The following is a 23,308-nucleotide window of genomic DNA, read 5'->3' on the forward strand; positions in this document are numbered from 1 at the left end:
ACAAGAAATATTAAAAACAAAGTCAAAGGACTGAAAAAAATAGAAGAAAATGTAAGGTATTTCATAGTAAAAACAACAGATGTGGAAAAAGATTGAGGAGGAAAAAAATGTAAGAATCATTGGACTCTGATCACCATAACCAAAAAGAAAAAGGGCCTAAAGATCATATTTCAAGAACTCTTAATAGAAAACTGCCCAGACTGCTTTGAACCAAAGGATGAAGTGGAAATATAAGGAAGTTGCCAGTTACCTCCCAAAAGAAACCTCAAAATGAAAACTCCCATGAACATCATAGCCAAAATCCAGAGCTTCCAAGTCAGAGGAAAAAAAAATACTGCAAGCAGCCGAAAAGAAAAAATTCAAGTACCAGAGAGCCACAGTAAGGACCACATCTGATTTGGCAGCCACTACTATAAAGGAGCAGAGAACCTGGAATATGACATTTCAGAAAGCAAAGGATATGGACTTACAATCAAGAGTTAACTTACTCAGCAAAACTGAGTACAATGCTACATTGGGAGAAGCAGACTTTTAATGAAATAGAGGACATCTAAGCATTCTTGATGAAAAGACCAGAGCTGTGGAAGAACTTTGAAGTACAAATACAGGAGTGAAGAGAAACATAAAAATGTAAACATAAACAAATAATAATTAAAGACTAAACAAGGAAAAACTACTTACAATCAAATATTAGGAGATGATAAATGTGTCCCTTCTGATCCACATCATCTTCAGGATTCATAGAATTCAATTAGACAAGGACTAGAAGTGGTTCTGTTCTGTCTTAATAATCTTAAGAATAGAAGGAGAAGGGAGAGCTGGTGGTAATAATGCCAAAAGAAGGAAAGAAAGAAAAGAGTATATTTGAAGCATTTTTAAGAAGCATACAGAAGGAAGGTGAGAGGGAGAAATAGGCAAGCAAGACAGTTTTGAAATTAACATGTTGAATTATGAAATTTTTTACACATACAACCTCTACATAATAGAGATTCATGGTTTTCTATACAATCCTCTTTTTCTTTGTATAATAGAAATATTCATGTTTATTAGTATTCATAAAGTTTACAATGACCAAAAAGAAAAATTACAAAGAAGAAAAAAAAAGATAGCAAGAGGCCAGGTTGTGAAGAACTTTAAATGTCAAACAGAGGAGTTTAAATTTGATCCTGGAAGTAATAGGTAGCCACTGGAATTTATTGAGATGGAGTTTTATATGTGTATGTGTGTGTATAATTGTGTATGTATAGACATATACACACATATGTGTGTGTATATATGTGTGTGTGTATATATGTGCATGTATTATGTGTATGTGTGTATATGTGTGTATCCCCCTACTGGATATATTTTTATATATTGCTACCTTTTCCCTCTTATTTCACTGATGAGTCAAATGTATTTCTATGCCCAAATCAGTGTGTGTATGTCTGTATTCTTCCCTCTTTTGACCAGTTCAGATGAAAATGAGGTCAGACATCTAGTTTAGGAAAATCACTTTTGTAGATGTTTGGAGGATGAATTGGAGTGGGGAGAGACTTGGAGCAGGGAGACTGATTAAAGGCTATTACAATAATCCAGGAGAGAAAGGATGAGGGCCTGAACCAAGGTAATGGCTATGTGAATGAAGAAAAGGTGTTGTGGTTGCTGTATGTTGTAAATAAAACAATTAAAAGATTTGGCAATTAATTGGACATGGAGAGAAATTGGGATGATGCCAAAGATACAAACCTCAGTGACTGGGAGACTGGTGGTGCCCTCGATAGAAATAGAAATGTTCAGAAGAGAGGTGGGTTTGGGGAGAAATATTAATTCTGTTTGGGATATTCTGAGTTTGAGACGCCTGTAGGATATCCAGTTCAAAATGTCTAGTAGATAAACAGTTGGTGATATGAGATTAGAACTCAGAAGAAAGACCAGGGCTGAACACATGGGAGTCATTTGCATAGAGAAGATATGTGAACCCATGGGAGCTGATGAGATCACCAAATGAGGTCATATAAAGGGAATCTAGAAAAGGGCACAGGACAGAACCCTGGAGGATACTCATAATTAGTGGGAATGAAATGGATAAAATTCCAGCAAAGGAACTGAAAGGAACCATATGAAAGAGACAGAAACAGACAGAGATGGAGACAAAGAGAAAGAAGACTGTGTTATGAGTGTCCAGGAGGAGAGGGTAGTCAACATTGTCAAAGGCCACGGAGAAGTCAAAAAAGATGAGGTTGAGAAGGGCCACTAAATTTAGCAATTAAGAGATCATTGCTATCTTTGGAGAGTACAGTTTCAGTTGAAGGATGAGGTCAGAAGCCAGACTGAAGAAATTTAGAAGAAATTGACAGAAAAAGAAGTGAAGGCATTGAATATGGATGACTTTTTCAAGGAGTTTAGCTATGAAGGAATGTAGAGATAGAGGATAATAGCTGGCAAGGGTGGTAGGATCTAATGAGGATTTTGTTTTTAAGGAGAGGGAAGACAGACATTTTTGAAGACTATAGGGAAGGAGCTAGTATATAAAGAGGGATTAAAGATTAGAAAGTTGGGATGATAATGATTTCAATCTGCTGGAGAAGAGAGACAGGATAGGATCAAGAATAATGGAGAGAAAGGGTTTAGTTTTAACAAGGAGAAAGGCAACTTCATCAGAGATTGAAGAAGATAGGTTATAATATCAAAGGGATGTCAGATGAAGGTAAGAGAAAAGTAGGAGCTCTTGGGCAATGGCCCTGATTTTTAACTTGAAGTATGAGTAAAGGACCTTAGTGGAAAGGATGGTAGGAAAGGATCTTAAGTGAAGCCTATGGAGGAAAGTGAAGATTTGGAGTAGCCACTGTAGTGAGTGGCAAGGAGGATCACTTTGGGAGGGGGAAAGGGATTGTCTTGCTGCAGTGAGGGCCCATTCAAAATTGGCTAAATAAATGTTTATTGACTGTGACTGACTATGGCCGGTAGGCACTGAGACACTAGTAGTGCTCTACAGATCTTCCTCCCCATTCTGTTCCCCACATTCCCAACCCAAAGTTCTCAAAGCCACCAATGGGCAAATATCTCTGTTAACTTTAAAAGGATCCAGTTAATTGCTCTGCTTTCAACCTAATATAATTTAATTCAATAAACATTTATTGTGCTACTTACATAACACTGTGTTAGATGCTAGGGATGAAAGGAAAGGAAAGGGGAAAGAAAAAGGGAAAGGAAAGAGAAAAGGAGGGGGGAAGGGGGCTAAATCTCTGCCATCCAGGAGTTTACGTTCTGATGGTGGGGTGCGGAATATGTCATGTACAGAGATGAGTAAATACAAGAGAATATGAGAAGAGAAAAAATAACCGGGGAGATCAGGAAAAACATCCCATAGGAGATGATATCTGAACTGAAACTTCCAGAAAGCTAAGGATTGTAAGAGGCAGATGTAGTTCATTGCAATGAGGCCAGTTTGGCTGGAATGTAGAGTGAATGAAGAAAAATAACATGAAATAAATCTGGAAAGATAGGAAGATGACTTTAAATGGCAGGCTGAAGAATTTATATTTTAACCTAGGGTTAAAGATAGCCACTGAAGATTATGGAGCTTGGTACAAGATGGATTAGAGTGGAGAAACTAGTTGCAAGGAGACCAGTTAGTTGGCTATTATAGGAAAAGTCCATTCATTGCTATACATTTTTAGTGTTGCTCTTTTCACAGAAATGGCAACAGGATTTTATCAAAATCTTTTTCTACAACTACTGATATGGCATTTTGTTATTCTTGTTATTAATATGTTCTATTGTATTTATAGTTTTCCTAATATTGAGTCAAGTCTGCATTCCAGGTGTAAATCCACCCTGGTCCTAGTATATAATCTTTTTGATCTGATCCTGTAGTCTCTGTCATTTTATTTCAAATTTTTGTGTCAGCATTCATTAGGAATGTTGATGTGTGGTTTTCTTGCTCTGTTTTCACTCCTTGGCTTTAGTAGGAAGAACGTATTTGTCTATAAAAGGATTTAGTAAGGCTAGTAAGATTCATTTTCCTATTTTTGCAGAACTTGTATGACATTGAAATTAATTGCTTTGAAGATCTTACAGAATTGGCTTGTAAACCATCTGGTCCCTGGGTACCTTTCTTTGGGAGTTCATTTGTAGTCTTGATAAATTCCTTTTTCTGATATTGAGTTATTTAAAATTTCTATTTCTTGTTCTGTTAATCTGGACATTTTATATTTTTGTAAATATTCATTTCATTTAAGTCATCTGTTTTGTTGGCATAATAGTTTCTAGTAAGTTCCTTTACTTCTTCGTTTGTTATGAATTCTCCTTTTTTATTTTTGGTACTGGAAATTTGGCTTACTCTTTCTTATTTTAAATCAAATCAACTAATCTTTTGCTTATTTTATTGCTTTTTTGTAGCAAAAAAAAGGAAATAATCTACATTTCCAACAGTAGGGAAGTAGCTGAACCAACTGTTATCTACTAATGTAATAGAATACTCTAGCATGAGAAAAAATATGAAGGAATGTGAAGCAGGAAAAATGGATAGAGAGATGGCCTTAGAGTTAGGAAGGCTTGGATTTAACTCTGTCCTCTACCACATACTGCCTATATGATTGTGGGTAAGTCCCTGAATGTCTTAATGCTCCAAGAAACTCTTTAAGACTATAAGTTGCAGCAATGGCATCCATCTGCATTGATAGAAGTTCCTCACTGAGAGCCCCCTATAACCAATAAAATTATAAGTCTGATTCTATCTACTACCGCCTCCAATAGAAAAGCATACTAAATATTACAAACTAAAGAAAGAAAAATTGAGAAAACTTGTATATACATTTAATATAACTACATTTTTTTAGGTGCTTATGAGTACAAATGGACAAAAGAAGAGAATAGAAAGGGACTTTGAGGAAGTAATAGAAGAGTCATTATTACAAGTTTTGAAAATAGCTTTATGCATTGTTTCATATTAGCTGAAGTTTAAAACTTGAATGAATTTTTTAAAAAGTTGCCTGGCTAAATTAAATTTTAAATTTAGTTTGTTTTCATGAAAAATAAAAAGAAGTATGCTTCAGAGGACACAGAGAAGTAGCAAGACCAAAAACAAGCAGTGGTATCCTGGAGCCAGCTTGAGTTGATTCATAAAAGGCTACTGCTAAGTTTTTAGTGTGAGCATTTACACCTCAGAAATGAGCAAACACTGTATCAGGGTTTAGTTTATTGTTTTTTGATTGACTAATATAATGGAAAAAATGGCAATAATGCATATTAAACTTAAAATGTGCCCAGCTACATTTCCCTCCATGGTTGTTAACATAGGTGTTATCAGCACACACCTTTAAATCAGTTTCTGAAATCTGATGAAGGAAAGAAGAAATGAGATGGAAAAGTAACTGCAAGTTGGATTTTCACTTAGGACTTCCAAGACATTTGTTTTGTTTATTTAATACAAATGCATTATTTATATTAGGGCATTGGCAGGAGTTTGATAAATACAGACCCAAAAGACTGAGCAAACTGGATTCGTATCACTAGAAAAGCCAAGTAAGCCCTCTATAAATAATGCTTTACTCAGGAGCTGCCCGCCATGGTTAACAGGCATAGCAAAGGGGCAGTTTCCCTAACAGTTCACTAGGAGAGTTAGCCACAAGAGCTACCAATAATGAGGACAAAAGACCTAGGATCTTATTTTTTTAATCAAATATAAATGGAAAGGGTAATTTTTCACTGACTTTGTGAATATGATTTGTTTGTTTTTCTGCTAATGACAAGTAAAAACTGCATAAACAAAAGGCAGATTGATCTTCTTTGGTGAAATAGCTGATCAATCTCTGGGTTATCTCTCTATTCTGGAAGAATAGAGTATAGTGGAAGGGTACCAGCCATATGTCAACTTTACACGAAAAATAGAATAATATGATGTCTTACAAGGACATGTATCTGTAACATGACAGGAAGCCACCTGAAACTTCTCAAAACTGATAACCCATTTCTGGTAAATCACATCGAGACAAAAGATACTGCCAGGAGAAACTTAGAAAACAAAGTTTATAAAATGCAAGGCAAGAAACTGAGGATATTAAAGATGTAGATGTGCTTTTCTTTTCATCATTGTCACTAGTGGAAGATATAGTATATAGAAGAAAAAAAGTGAGTTTGGGAAATTAACATCTCATTAATAAGATGTTTTCTGAGAATGATGTTTGAATTTTGGGAACCTTGTTTATGCACCATAAAAGAAACAGCAGGTATTGCATGGTCTAAAAGAATAGCACCAAAATAGGTGGTCAAAAGATACAAACAAACAACTCTCAAAAGAAGAATTACAAACTATTAATGATTATCAGAAAGATTGCTCCAGATTGCTAAAGATCAGATAAATGCAAATCAAAACAACACTAAAATTTCATCTCACATGCTGAAAATTAGCAAAGTTATAAGACGGTAATGATAGTTGGACAGGAACTGTGGGTGGAGCTGTGAACCAATCCAACCATTCTGGAAAGCAATTTGGAATTATGCTAAGAGAGTAACTAAAATGTCTATACCCTTTGACCCAGAGGGCCATCCCACTATTAGATCTATTCCCCCAAGGACATCAAGTTAGGTACCATATACAACATAATATTTATAGCAGCACACTCTATGGCAGCAAAGAAACTAAGGAAGATACTCAACCATTGGGGAAGGACTAAACAGATACAATGAAATATTATTGCATTGTAAGAAATTATGAGTATGAAGACCATAGAGAAGTATGTGAAAACATATGAACTGATGCAAAGTGGAGTCAGCAGAACCAAGAAAATAATATACACACATAACTTTGTTGTTCAGCCATTTCAGTCATGTCTGACTCTTTGTGACCCCATTTTGGGGGTTTTCTTGGCAAAGATACTGAAGCGGTTTGCCATTTCCTTCTGCAGCTCATTTTACAGATGAGGGAACTGAAGCAAACAGGGTTAAGTGGCTTGCTCAGGTTCATACAGCTAGTAAATGTCTGAGGTCAGATTTGAATTCAGGAAGATGAGTCTTTCTGACATCAGGCCTGGGACTGTGCACTATGGGACCACCTAGCTGCCCCTACATAATGACTACAACAATGCAAATGAAAATAACAAGAAAATGAACTGAATGCTATATAATTCTGGTGGCCAACTTGGCCTCAAAGAAAAGATAAGAAAAAGTAACTTCCTCTCTTCTTTGCATGTACATCATTTCATGGACTGTAGGACTTGATGTGATGTTTGTTTTCACTCAACTGTTTCTTCCTCTTTCTTTGTAACAAAGGATGGCTTTCTGGGTAGAGCAGGGTGGAGGAATATATGTGGAAATGAAGATGACATTAAAACAAAATACATCAATAATATTTAAAAACAGAATAGTGCCACAAGTGCTGAAGCTCAGAATCGTCTGAAGCTGGGAATGGATGATAAAGACAACAAAAAGAGGTTTAGTTGTGTTTTCTTTTTAACCTGTGTTGAGGGGAAGAGGAAGATCAAAGAAGAGGCAGGACCACTGCATTGAAACAATGTGTAAAGCTATGATAGATGACACAAAGACAGAATTCTTGAATCTCATCTGATTTCTGTTTTTTATTCCCAGAAAAAAAAATTATTCTGGACTAGGGATCAGAAAGGAAAGAACAAAAATGATTAATAAAGACTTGAAACCCAAAAGGTAAACAAAAGAATTGCAAAAGAGCAGCTAACTGCCATTACTTAGCTTGAGTCACCAGGTCCAGATGAAATTAGCTATTCAAAGAAATAGCAGCTTACTGGAAAATCAGGAACATGGGATGAAATGTACTTCCTGCCTCCTCACAGAGAGGTGATGGCCCCAAGATTCGGGATGAGATAGACATTTTTGGACAGGACAGTGTGGGAATTTGTTTTGCTTGACTATACATATTTGTTGCTAACGTTTGATTTTTCTTTCGGGGGGGAGGTTGAAGGGGTGGCAGGGAGAAAAAAAATAAATGCTTGTTAATTGAAAAAAAGCTTTAGAACAAACCCTTAAAATACTAAAAAAGAAAAGAAAAAAGACAAAAAGGAAAAGGAAAAGTTATGAAGAAAAGAGGTGTCATAGAGCTAAAGAAGGGCAAATGTCCCCATTTAAAAAGGGGGAGGTGAATGTAGTCAAACTGTGAACTCAATTTTGATTCCTAGTAATATTTTAGAAACTATCATGAACTACATAATTAAGCTCTGGATTCAATGCGTAGTTTTTCCAAAGATAAGTACACTTCCATTATCCCAGCTTACCTGGGAACTTCTAACATCATCTGATCTCAGTTCATACCTAATTAATAGACTAAACAAGGAATATATATTGTGACAGGAAAATGTTTATCGGAGACTAAAAGAATTAGCAAAGAAGTTGTTTTAAAAAAAAAAAACCAGTATCAACACACACACTATGGGAGTTAGTGCTTCAACCCCAAGTAGAAAGTGGAGAAATTAATACCCTCTGATACTCCAGCTCTAGTGTGGGAATGGCATAGCAATGGACAACTTCACTCGTACCTTCTCTGTATTTCTGCTCACTGTGTTCACCAGTCTTATCCAGGCCATTCACAGCAAAAGATCCTTTGTATCTGTCTTTCAGCTTTTCTCAGTAGCCAGAAGCTGTGTTACTGCTACTACCCCTTTCTGTACCAGTTGCTGCCATAATCATCCTCTCCATATACTTATTCTTCCTTCCTCCCTTCCCTAAGTCTGTCTCTCTCCTGAAGCAATCACCCCGAGACACACAGTCTCATGGGAAATGAATTCTAGGAACTTTCATCTGATCTAACCTTGAAGCCTAGAGCATTCTAGAAGATACAGTTCTTTTACCTTAAATGTTTCTCTATTGCAATATTACTTAAGAAATAGCTTGTGAGCATTTGGAAAAGGGGTAATGATCACTAAGAGATAGCATGGCTTCATCAAGAATGAAGAGATTACATAGCCTGGTATATTAAGAAGGTAGCTGGGAGGAAATCCAAGGACTGGAACAAGGAAGCATGACAGAAAACATTTTGGTGAAGATCAACAGAGGCAGAAAAAGAAATTATATTGTCATTGAATATGCTACAGACCACCTGGACAGAAAGGGAAATAGATGAGGAGTTCAGAAAACAGAACACAAGTTTGACCCAGAAGCATAACATAATAGCTATGCAGGATTTTAATTATCCAAACATCTGATGGAACCCTATCTTTGTCCACTTGGGTTGGTTTTTTTTTCTTTACTCACCTTAATAACTAATTCATTCTTCAAAATATGGAGGAACTAACAAAGGAAAATCTTATTCTAGATGAATTTCTGATCGATGAGCTGGAACTATTCACTGGTATTTAGAAATGATGGCTATATTGGAGAGAAGTGACCACTAAGAATTTGTCTTAGAGAAGAAAAAAATAGGGTATAGTATAGGATGCACCCAATATTTGAGAACAGATTTCCTAGCATTCAGAGAAAGTATAGGTAGGATCCTATGAACTAGAATTCTAATGTGAAAGTTAGGCTGGATGGAATGGGAAGCTTTCAAGAATGAAATTCTAAAGACATGACTAGAGATAAGAATTGCCCAAAGAGACCAATGTGGATGTATAGGGAACTCACCAACCAATTTAGATTTTTTTAAGACACATATGGATAATAAGAGGGAGAATAGATAACCAAAAAATGAATACAATAGTGTGGCATGTTCCTTTTACTTCTCTTCAGGTCCTTCTACTTTATCTCATTTTTTTCCTGCTCCTATTCTTCCTTTTCCTCTTCTCCTCACATTCTTCACTTTCCCCTTCAGCATATTTTTTTCTTTTTTTTTTGTTTAAACCTTTCTTCGCCTTCAACTTATTTCCTTCTCCTTCAATTTCTCCTGAATGCCTCCAAAATTTTTCCTCCCCACAGCCCTTCAAGGCACCTTCTTAAATTTGTTTTTGTTCTTTACTTTCTCTTTTTTCTCCAACTCAAGTCATCGCCTCATTCTTTTCCCATAGAAACTAGAAGAAATCTGGTACCAAGCAAGATTAAAAAAAAAATCATAAAGTGGTATTTGCCACTTTCTTCAGGAAGATCACTGATATTAAGCTTTGACCCTATGAGGTCATTTGATTATTCTCATCACTTGACACTCCTACTTTGTCTGTTGAAACCTCCCTTGATAATCAGTTATAAGACTGTGTTTGCCCAGGCAGAGCAGCATGCTGAGGATAGAACTACATAAGAAGTTGCCATAGATGCCCACCCAGAATAAACAATCATGCTTTGCCCTAGCTCTAGCTATGCTCCCACACTGTTTGCTCCACAGGTGTTACTGCCAGATCTGGCCTACCATAGGTGGCTAAGCTGCTCTGAAGAAACATGTAGGGCAAAGGTCCTAAAAACTCTGGTTGGACTATGTGGTCCAATCATAAAAGAGTGGGTAGGGGTCTCATTCTATTAACGAATCTACAGGAATGAAAAGTCCAGATCTTGACCAGTGAATTTTCCTCAGTTGATTATAGTAGGAATGTAGATGGTGATGATACTCATGTTTTAGAAGTTATACTTAGGTCTTGGACCTAAGTATATAATATGTTTGATAACTTTTAAAAACAATTAAATATTCAAAAAGCTGACACTTTATAGTCAATACTTTGAAGGGGGAAGAAGCTGGTGAGGTTAGCGCTTTGTTCAGTAAACCAGCCTTCAGTAGGAAACCACTGGTGCTCAAGAGACCTGATTTTTCTTCCTACAACTCATTGTCTCAAGTGCCTTTTTCCCCCCCATCAGCCAGACTATTATCTCAGCCCTATAATTCGTGTCTCTCACCCTAATGGTCTTTGGTGCAATGGTAATTTTTTTATTCATTGGGCAATTTTCTGAAAATGGTGTTTATTGCATAGTTTGGTGGGGTTAAAGCTTCAAAAGCAGAATCAAAATGCTAAATAGACTCTTGCTTTTAAAGTATACTAAATTCGTATCCATTGGAGATATTTTGTTCATTTTAGCTGAGATTACATGTTCCCAATGCTGTTGGTAACAGCTTCCAGGGAGTACAAGGCAGGTCATTATTATTCAAGTTCAATCTGTTCATAAATCAATGCAAATTCCTCAGCATCCAGATTCATGGACCTCATTAAAATCAAATGGAAAATAGTAGCCAACCCAATAGCAGAGCCACACCAAATAACATTCTTGGCACTGCTTTGCAAAGTTGAAATACGATGGTTCATTATTTTAAATGTCTCATTATAGTAATTGTATTTCATCAAATGTGCCTGAATCTTCCTATCACATCATTATCTAATTTTATGGAAAATTTTTCTAAATGGGATGCTGATACATGATCCCAGATTCTTTGTCTATGTGCTGATTTCTAAACCTACATCATAATAAACAAACTCTAAGCAACCATGGGTTAGATTTTGGTTATAGCCTTAGCATTCTGAGACGAAAAATTGTCATGGCTGACCATATGAAATCAGATTTTACTTTTTTATTTCAGCTTGAAATTTCATCATATAAATGGAAGACTTGATAAGGTGTTTTTATGTCCATTGAAAGGGTAATAAAATTTTCATGTTCAAAGTAAATTGGCATCAATGGAATGAGCATATTATGGCATATCATTGTTAAGAGGAAAACCTAATTTCAAGGCCAAAGGCTCTCATTCCTGAGATCAGAAGTTCTCAAATTTTTGAATTTTAGGACCCCTTTACTTTCCCAAAATATATTGAGGATCTCAAAGAACTTTTGTTTCTGTGCATTATATCTATTGGTATTTACCATATTTGAAATTATAACTGATGACTTTTAAGATTACTTATTAAATCGTCTTAAGATAACAATAACAAACCCATTATATATAAATAGAAATAGCATATTTTTAAGAAACCTAAAAGTAACTTAATGAGAAGGATAGCATTATTTTACATACTTCTGCAAATCTCCTTAATAATTGGCTTGATAGAAGTCAGCTGACTTAACATATCTGTTTCTGCATTCAATCTGTTGAGCTGCGCTGTTCTGGTTGAACTATATTATGAAAACAATCCAACCTCACATAGCGATGTAGTTGGAAAAGGAAGGAGTATTTTAATAGGCAAATAACATCTTAGTATTATTATGAAAATAACTTTGGCCTCAGACTCCCTGAAAGTGTCTTAGGGTCACACTTTGAGAACAACTGCCCTAGATCTTTGTCGGTCATGACGGTGCTAAAGAACTCTGGCACTATATTTGTAGCACCTCTTTTTATAATGGCAAAGAAGTAGAAATTGAGGGATGCCCATCAATTGGAGAATGGCTGAAGAAGTTGTAATATGTGATTGTAACAGAGGTCTACTCTGCTATAAGAAATGATGAGCAAACTGATTTCAGAAAATCCTGGGAAGACTTATATGAACTGATGCAAAGTAAAATGAGCAGAAGTAAGAGAACATTGTACCCAATAACAGCAACACTGTACAATGATTACCTGTAAATGACTTAGCTATTCTCAGCAATACAATGATTCAAGACAATTCCAAATGATGAAATTCCGTGATGAAAAATGCTGTCCACCACCAGAGAAAGAGCTGATAGAGTCTGAATGCAGATCAAAGCGTGCTATTTTTACTTTCTGTATTTTTTTCTTTAGGTCTGTGTCTTCTTTTACAACATAACAAATATGGTAATATGTTTTACGTGATTGAACATGTATAACCTACATCAAATTGCTTACTGTCTCAGGGAGGAGGAAGGTAAAAGAGGGAAGGAAAAAAATTTGGAACTCAATTTTTTTTAAATGAATGTTAAAAATTCTCTTTATATTAATTGAGGAAATATTAAAATATTATCAAAAATATTTTGGCACCTGTGGCAAGAGCTCTAAGAGCCACATAATTCTTTACAAGAAGTGTCAAAATATGTTTACATCAAACATATTTGTATATGTGCTGGCCTCAAGTTCTTAATCAATTCTATCCCTTTCTCACTTCTGTCTTTCCTCATTCCTTCCCAATCTTGCTTCTGAGTTCCTTCAGCCATCAGTCCTCAAAAACACCATTTAATAATGTTCTCTTAACTAGGGGTCAGAAACTTATATAGGTCAATCGATCACATGACCTGTGGAATAATGTTCTTTTCTAAGAATAGACTACTGTTAGTTAGCTATTTCTCTCACCTGGCATGTCCATCTTACCTATCTGAAGGCCACCCATTCTCCAAGGCCCAGCTGAAGTTCTATTTCCTCTAAGATTCTTTTCCCAACCATTCCAGTCCATAACTCTGACCTCCTCCTTTCGTCATCCTGAACCCTCCCTTAACGCAACATAGACTGCTTTGTACTGTGAGTGTGTTTTGTTTCCCCAACTAGATTTGCCACTCATTCAATTAATTTATTTTGTAATTCATTCAGTTGCATTTATTAATGGACTATGCACCATCAGCATTTACATCAACGAACATTTATTGAGTATCTGCGTTGTGGGAGACACTTTGCTTGGTGCTAGAATCATAGAATCCCAGAGTTGGAATGGACCTTGGAGAACATTTGGGTCAATCCCTGGCTGATGGATATATCCCCATAGGTGATACAAAGAAAATTCTAAAATCTTATGTATAAGAAATGATCCCTGGTCTCAAGGAACTTAAAACTTAGATTGTAAACACAGTGTTGTATAAATAGTAGACACAATCATATTTGCTGGTTAATAAATTATGGAATTAGGGAATTCAGCTGGTCTACTAGTGGAAGTGGTCTGACAGGCTATAGTGCTAGAGGATACATGCTATTCCTACTGTCAGGAAATCAGTTCAGCTAGTTGAAAAAGGGGCAGGGAGGGAGATAGTGAAGATTCATCTTTTCAAGACAAGAGAATGGGTTTTAGCAAAAAGATTGAGTGTCAGAGAACCTAGACTGTCTTCCGACTTTATGGTTGACTGGCGGAGTTATTCTGATTGTCCCTTTGTAGCACAGGTATCCTTTGATAAGATGAAAATGACAGACAACAGTTTTTATTTTATAGTGAGGGCCTTGTGATGAAATTATATACATGGACTTCCTCAATAATACCTATGTCTGTCTAAATTGTTTCTGTATACCAAATCATATTTCATGTACCATGTTATCTCTGGAATGCCTGGTTCATAGATTATTATCTAGCCTTCGTCTTAAACTTTCTCCTTTCTCAGGACTAATAACTTCTTGCACTTACAGCTTTCTTGACCTACTCCTTCTAGTACTGGTTGCAATTTCACACAATACCCCACTGACTCACTGGTTGGAGTAGGAGAGCTGGAATACTTCTTATTCCCCATTGCTATTTCCAGGCTTTCCCTCTCCATTGAGGTTCATTAAATCTACATTTATTACCCAATCAAGTCTACCAGCTTCTAAGATGCTCTCCTTCCATCCTCAACAAGTTCAGTGCTTGGTTCACAGTCTTTCTCTCTTCCCCAGTTCTTGCCCTCGTTCTAAAGGACTTCAATGTACATGTTGATATTCCCTCAAGCATCCTAACCTCCAAGTTCCTTAACTTACTCATTTCCCATGACCTACTCATCTTCCCCACCACAGCTACACACAGAAATGGTCATATCCTTGACCTTGCCATCGCCCACAAATGTATCACTTCCATGTTTACCCTTACTGGCTATGTGACCTTGGGCAAGTCACTTAACCTCTGTTTGCCTCAGTTTCCACAACTATAAAATGAGGATAATGACAATAGCACCTACCTCCTGGGGTTGTTGTGAGAATAAAACTAGATGATACTTTTAAGATGCATAGCACAGTTCCTGGTACGTTTTGGGTACTATATAAATGCTAGCTATAATTATTAATTAAAATATTTTTGTGAATTTGGAAATTCCTTTATCTGATCACAATCTGTTGTCATTCCACCTATCCCTCTGCCTTGCAACTCCCCAAATCTGGTCTTTGTTCTTATTGTGACCTCCAATCACTCCACCTCCACTCCACACTCTTCTCCCTTCTCCATCTTGTCAACTTGATGAACTAGTTCAGCTCTACACCATCCTCTTCTCTCCATTCCCTCATCCTCTTGTCTTATCAAAGACCTTACCCTGCAAAAAGTCAGCCTTGGATTAGTCCCACTGTCTGTTGTCTTTGATCCTTCTCACACTGCTGAATGTAAATGAAGAAAACAATGAAACTGTACCAAATAGGCCCACTACACATTTATATCATATAAACCTCACTGCAGCAAGGTGATCCTTCTACTCCTTTCTAACCAAATCTCTACCCCATTCATTATAGGAGCTTCTCCAAACCTTTCATCCTCGTTCAAACCTCCCACAGCTTTCTCGCACCCTACACTCTTGGCTGAAAACCTTGCCTTTTATTTCACTGAAAAAATTGAAGCCATTTGCCAAGAGCTGCCTGTTCTTCCCTTCTCATCTCACATCGCTCAGATGCCTTCTGTCACTTTCTACTCCTTCATCCCCATCTCTCCTGAAGAGGTGGTCCTTCTCCTTGCTAAAACAAACCCCTTTACTTGCACAAGTGAAAGTGAATCTATCCCATGTTCTCTAGCAGACCACCCCCTCTATCATGCCCACTCTCTGACTTTTCTTCCATCTCTCCCTGTCTACTGGCTGCTTTCCTACTGCCTACAAACACTGTTATGTCTCCCCCATCCTCAAAAAAAAAGTTCACTTAATCTATGCATCTTGGCTAGCTAGGATCCTCTTCTCCCTTTTGTGGCTAAACTCAACTAACTCAACTCAAGGCCAAAACAACCCATCCAAATCGTTATAGCTCTAAGGATTTTGCCCATGAGAAACAATTCACTCAAGTCAGGAGAGAATACAAGAACTCTGTTCTTCTCACTGTGGAATAAGAGCTTTGTAGTACTTCTGAGTTATAATTAGAAAGTTGTTGAATGTTGATAAAGAATGTCCAATAAAATCATTCCTGCTGATTTCCCTCGTACCTCAGACACTCTTTTTCTGACAGCAAAGGGAACTGGTAAATAAAATCTCATATTATATTTGATGATACCATTAAGCCCACTTTGCAAAAAATCTCATCTTCCTGATGCTGTGTTTCCGGAGGCATGAAAACTCCAGTGTAGAGTTGCTGGCACATCTCATCCCCACCCCACCCCCTCCACCTCGCTCCCAAATCCCAAGAGTTGCTTTAGTCATGAGGGCATTACAGTGCTGGGGGAAGTCTTGGCATCAGGCCAGTACCAGTGTTCAGCAAGATAAAGACCTCAAAGTCTAGCTTCCTGACCATGCCTGCCCTGAAGAAACAGGGCAAAGAAGGGCACTAAAATAATGAGGTGGTTGTCCTGCTGCTATGCCAGGAGAAAAGAAAGAAGTCATTTTTTTCCATTTTGACAAACCTTTTAAGATAAAGATAGCTCTTTTTTTAATAAAACGATCTCTTATTCCATGTATAAATTTATGCCAAGTGTTAAAGGCAAATAAACGGGAAAAACAGAAATGACTTTCATTAATAAAAATAATTTAACCTGCGTAAGTATTTCTGTAATGTGATGTAAGTTTCAGGGTACTTTGAACAAGAGTGTTATTTTATTGTTAAACTGTAAGGGGGAAAAGTAATGATTTATTTGGGATCAATATACTGCAGCAAGAATTAGCAAGGGTTCAAGAATGGAGGGTCAAGTTGCAGCTTCCTGTTCTTCTTTCCCCTGGGACAGAGTCTGGACCAGTCTGGACCAATGCAAGGGGCATAGGAAATATTCCCCACCTCTAAAATATCCCCCATGCGTATTGCCAATTAGAAAAATGTTATGATACCAATGTCTTCTTTAAAATATTCACACAATCAAAGGATATCAGCTATCGAAATACTTGAATCAGGTATCATCGTTGTTTTTCCTAGCTGAGATCAGCTACATGAAGTATTGGAAGTTTTAATCATGGGGAGAAGAGAGAAATATTGAGAAGTAATTTCGAAACGTGGGTTAGAGGACAAACTTGAGTGGGGTGCCAAAGTGAGAGGCTATGAATACCCAGAGGGTAGCATGACAGCATTATGGGAGGAAAAAGCATCTGAAATTACAGACAGACACAAAAAGAGAGGAGAGCAAATGTACAAGGTGGGGAAATTATACCACCTTCAGTCTTTGGCTCAGTTTAGAATGCTTGCTCTATCACAATTGAAATAAAATTTTAGATTAAAATTTTAAAATTTAAATTAAATTAAAATTTCAGGTAAAATCCTGGCCAAAAAAATGGATATATTCTTGTATCACATCTATGGCTCCAAGATCTGTTCAGTCATAATGAAAAATGAGTCTCAAAATAAAATTTTTCTCAGAAACACATTTCTTTCCTTTCTCCCTTTCTTCTTTTCTTCTTTTTTTCTATTGCTTTATCCTCCCATATCTTCCTCCCTCCCTTTTTCCCTCCTTCCAGGAATCTGTGAATAGTATGGGAGATATTTGTGTGTATGTGTTTGTGCACATGTGTTCAGGACTTTCTTTGCTTCTGAAATCATCCCTAAATGGAATTTAGATGTGAAAATGGATTTCAATGATCCATTCAGAAAAGTAAACAAGAACTAGTTTTGGGGAGAAGAGTGATAGTATATACATTGGTGCCAATGGGGTCACACTGAGAGAGGGGGTTACCTGGCCCTTACTGACAAGGTGGTAGAATACTACAAGGTAAGGTGAAAGGATGAAGATCACCTCAGGGAGAAGGGACACCATCTCATTACATGTCAGCACCCAAGGGCAAAGCACCATTTCCACAGGCTACTTATGGCTCTGGACTCAGGGCACAAAAAAACGGAATCTAAATGCTCTCCATGAGTCTCCCCTTGATTCCCTTAATCATTGACTATAAAAGAAGAAAAGGATCCATATGCACAATACATATATATATATATATATATATATATATATATATATATATATATATATATTCTTTTTGTAGTGGCAAACTTTCAACCAATAAATTAGAATAGAACCAATAAGCTAGAAATGAAGAGAGTGCCAATCAATTGGGAAATTGTTGAACAATTATGCTGTATTAATTTAATGGAATACTATTGTACTGTAAGGAATAGTAAAAAGAGATAGTGTCAGAGGAGTCTGGAAAGACTTGTATGAACTGATGAAGAGTGAAGTGAATAGAACAAAAATAATAATTTATGGCATAATAGCAACGTATAAAGAAATACAACTCTGAAAGATGTAAAACAATTTTATCAATGCAGTCACCAACCAGAATTCCATAGGATTGATAATGAAGCATGTTATCAACCTACTGACAGAGAGATAATGGACTCAAGGTGCTGAATGAGCTATATGCTTTTGGAAATGGCCAATGTGGGAATTTTTTTTTGTTTGACTATTAATTTTTTGTTACAAGGCTTTGGTTTTTCAATTACAGTGGTAATGAAGGGGAGGAATAAATAGTTGTCAATTTAAAAAAAGAAAAGAAAAATGTTGCCATTAACTGTAAATCTCTAAAAATGAATCTGGCATATACTTTTTAAAAACCTATAACCTTAAAAAAAAGCCTGACTTTTAAGGGATAGGATGGATTCTATGTTAGCTCAATGGACTTGTCTTTCAGTTAATTTATTGGTTGAAAGACTGTGGGTTCAAACACTTAGATGGAAACGGTCACTCTTCCTGTTTGAGTTTTTGCCTTCTCATCTGTTTACAATGTCACCAAATAGCAGGAAAGAGGAGATATTCTTCTTTTTTTGTTCTCTTCACAAAATTCACGGAACATACATGCAATTTAGGTAGGTATTGGCTTTGCCCATAATGGAGTTCTCTGACATGGTTTCAGGTACCTATAATGGAGGGGCTAGGGAGCTAGCATTCATTGGAGTAAAGCATAAGACATCAGAATCCTGTGAGACTTGTGCCTGGATGGTGGAAGTATGATAGGAGGCATGACATTGGAAAGAAGATGGAAGTCAGCAGAAGGGAAACTACACAGAAAGAGAGTGTTGCTAGGCTGCCCTAGATAGCATGCTGAACTGGAGCAATATGTTGTGAGACAAAGTCTAATGAGTCAGAAAAGCTCGCATTTCAGCTTATGTTCTGCATGTTTGAGCTTTGGTAATTACAGAGGGTGGGAACTCAAGATGATTTATTCCGTATGAAAGGAACTAGTAACCCAGAACCAGAGCCAAAGTAAATATATTCCCTATTAGCTATATTAGAACTTCTTGCTGGTCATGGAAAGTGACCAGCTGAGAAGAGATAGGGAAACAAGTGACTCCTTTTCCTGTTCACCAAATTGCAGGAGGGATAGTTTTCCTACCCCTACATAAGTTTTCCTTGAGATTTTCTCCCCATTCACCACCTCTGGAGATGTAGTTGCTTATGCCTATGTGTAAATGGGGAGTTGAGAACAAATCTACTGCCTGATTGTTTTTCCCTTATCTATTTTAATGTCTAAGGTCAGTGCTTTACTACTGAATTTGGGCTTACTTGGTTTCTGAGTAGAGAATATTTCACTGATGGGGGCTCAGGACATAGCTTGCATAACTGATGACTCAAAATATATCCCACATTGAACTTGAAAAAAAAATAGCAAGAGTATGAGTGTAAATTCAGGACTACACTTTGTTAGTGGTTTGGTAATTTAGTCATAGATATTACGATTGGATACAATAGATAATTTGATCTTATTTCCAGGTGGTGCTTTCTTTTCTAGCTTGCTTTCTTTTTTAAAATAATAATTTATTGCTCTAAATCACTATTGATTAGAGAAATGCAAATTAAAACAATGCTGAGGTACCACATCACACCTATCAGATTGGCTAATATGACAGAAAAGGAAAATGATAAATGTTGGAGAAGATATGGGAAAATTGGAACACTAATGCATTGTTGATGGAGTTGTGAACTGATCCAACCATTCTGAAGAGCAATTCGGAACTATGCCCAAAGGACCATAAAATTATGCATACCCTTTGATCCAGCAATACCACTACTAAGTCTGTATCCCAAAGAGATCATAATAATGGGCAAAGGACCCACATGTACAAAAGTATTTATAGCAACAATTTTTGTGGTGCAAAGAATTGGAAATTGAGGGGATGCCCATCAATTGGGGAATGGCTGAACAAGCTGTGGTATATGAATATAATGGAATACTTATTGTTCGATAAGAAATGATGAGCAGGCAGACTTCAAAAAAACCTTGAAAGACTTACATGAACTGATGGTGAGTGAAGTGAGTAGAGCCAGGAGAACATTGTACACAGTAATAGCAACATTGTGTGATGACTAACTATGATAGACTTAGCTCTTCTCAGCAATACAATGATCCAAGGCAATTCCAAAAGACTCATGATGGAAAATGTTATCCACATCCAGAGAAAGAACTATGGCGTCTGAATGCAGATCGAAGCATACTATTTTCACTTTTTCGTTGTTTTTTGTTTTTTCTTTCTCGTGGTTTTTCCCTTTTGTTTCACTTCTTCTTTCACAACAAGACTATCAGACTTGCTTTACAACTATTTTAATTTAAGAAACTTAATTTTAAGTTTCAAAATGTCATAACTTTTCCACTCAGGATTCTTTGTCCTTTCATTTCTATTTATTTTTCTTCTTATATAGTCACATTTCATGTATAGTCCATTTTTCTCATTCTTTCTCACTTTGCATTATTTCATAAAATTTTTGTACATTTATTTGTATTTCTCATACTTATCAATATGAATTAAATGATAGATAATGTTTCATAGATTAATGTACCCCAGTTTTATTTAACCATTGCATGTTATTAAACTTTTAGGCTATTTGTAACTATTACTTTGGACTGCCAGATTGTTTTCAAAAAAGATCTGCTAGTTTGCAGTTTTACCACCAATAACTACTTTTTCCACAACTCTATCAATATGAAGTTTTTATTACTTTTGATTAGTTTTGCCAGTTTGATCACTGTGAAGTGATACCTCAGTGCTATTTTATAACTTTGATTTTAATGAAATTGAGAATTTTTTCCAAAGTATTGCTAACAATGTATTTTTCCTCTTGAAAAGTGTTCTTACAGTGTCATATCAGTTAGTGATTTCATTGAGGACACCGTTTCTCTCAACAGAATCCAATGGGAGAATGAGAGAAATAATTATTAATAATCAACTCTTAATATGGGGGATCCAGATTTTTTCTTTCCATTTCTATTTCCTCATTTAGTTACTAGGTCAAGGCCTCTGAAGGACAGGGCTGATGATGAAATCTGGTTCAATCTTGGGTGGGACCTCACCCAACTGGGAAAGTTTAGTTCTGATTACAGGATAAGGATCATCTTATCCAGGTGAATTCCAACCCATTGTTTAACTATGAAAGTGGTTTGGGTGGAGGATAGATCCTTTTTGTATAGATTGCTGGAGGCAGAATGATCTGAGTGGAGAATCGGCTCTTTGTCCAAGAGTGACATAATCAGTAATCCCCCAGCTTCTCATTAGAATAAGCCCAACCCTCATTATAATATTCATTCTCTCATTAACTGTTAACCAATCAGAGTTGATTTCCACCTATCAGGAACACCCACTCTTCCAACGGGCATTTAAGCATTCAAGGGACTCCAAGGTTTGTCTTTGGTTTACAAGAGCAAGCCACTGACCTCAATCTATTAATTACTTGCTAACCATAATTAATAAATTGTTTATTAATTACTCAGAAAAAAGGAAAATTGTACATAACCTTCAAATATTTATCCATTGTAGAATTATAGTTTTTAATAGCCCTGCAGCCTACAACAAATTACCCTTATAACTGATTCTGGTTTTTAAAAAGCTTCCTTTTCCTCTTCATACCTAGCTACAGATTTACATGATCAAAGTGAAACAGAGTCAAACAATTATGAACTTATGAAATATGGATAATTTAAAACAACAACAAAACTTCATGGCCTGAATCATCTAATCAGGGCTAATTAACCATTTTTTTTGTGTGTCATGTACCTTTTTGGGAGTTTAGTAAAGCCAATGGATGCCTTTTCAAAAGAAAGTTTTTAAATGCATAAAATGAAACACAGGGTTACAAAGGAAACCAATTATATTAAAATAGCTATTAAAAAAATTCAAGTACATCAACTCCCAGGTTAAGAACCCCTGATCTAGAGTGATTGATGATGCTATACAGCTTGATACAATGAGTAAATGTTCAACCGTACAGCTTGCTTTATAATAGGAGATCCTAGGGATAATCAATATTAAGAAAAATGTTTTTGTTGCAGCCCTTCTCTGAAATCCCGAAATATTTAAAATCTTCCACGCTATAATCCTCTACTGTGGAACTTCAGTGATTGGTGGCTCCCTGCCTATGACATCAGAGGGGACAAGCTAATCAGATGCACCTTCATCCCATCCTTCCCTATAAGATACCTTTGCTGCCTTGGGTATCCCCAGTTAAGTGCTTTGGTCAGCCAGTAAACAATAACAACAATAACACCTTTGAACTTCATCATGCCCCCAGGAGCCTCATCATCATGCAAGATTGCCTCAGGCTTACTTAGTACTCGCACCTGGCCGGTACCCTCTAACTGAAGTGCTGAGCGGAGAGCTCCTCCTCACACCTCCATTTAAGGAGGGCGCTGGGGCAAGCCATCCATTTTCCACCCAGGCGCACTTCTCTGGACTTCATCGTGTCCTCCCACTGGATACCTTCTCCCCTTCTTTTCAGGTTCTTTTTGGGTGTTGTCCTTCCCCATTAGATTGTAAGTTCCTTGAGAGCAGAGGCTGTTTTTCTTCATATTTGTATCTCCAGCACTTAGTGCAATGCTTGGCACGTAGTAGACATTTAATAAATGTTTATTGACTGATTCATAAGCATTTATTAAGCACTTACTGTGTGTCAGGCACTGTGCTAGACAAAAGGGCTTATTGCTTTCAGCAATGACTGGGTTGTCTGGTTCCATATAATCCTAAATAACTGACCCAAATAGCTTTCAGCCATGTAATAGATATCCAACCTACTACTTTTACCACTTTCTTTAGGTCAATATTTTAGATATTTAGATTTTCTTCCTTACAAAGCACTTAGCACAGTGCCTGACACATAGTAGGTCCTTAAATGCTTATTGACTGGCAAAAGTACTAAAGTCTTTTATTGTGAAGGTAGTGAAAGAGCAGTCAATTTGGTATCAGAAAACCCAGATTTGAATCCCAGCTCCATTACTTATCACAAGCATGACCCCAAACAAATCACTTAATTCTGACCCTCAGTTTCATCATCTGTAAAGTAGGGATAATGATATTGGCACTGCCTTATCTACCGAAATAATGTGAGGATGAATTGAAGTTTTATGAGCAAAACATTTAGCAATTGTAGAGTGCTATATAAATATGAGTCATTATTATTAGACCTCTAGTTATCTTTAAAAAAGCTCCCAAAAGCCAAGATAACCCTCTAGTAAAGGG

Source organism: Trichosurus vulpecula, chromosome 4 (assembly GCF_011100635.1).
Source record: "Trichosurus vulpecula isolate mTriVul1 chromosome 4, mTriVul1.pri, whole genome shotgun sequence".
NCBI lineage: Eukaryota > Metazoa > Chordata > Mammalia > Diprotodontia > Phalangeridae > Trichosurus > Trichosurus vulpecula.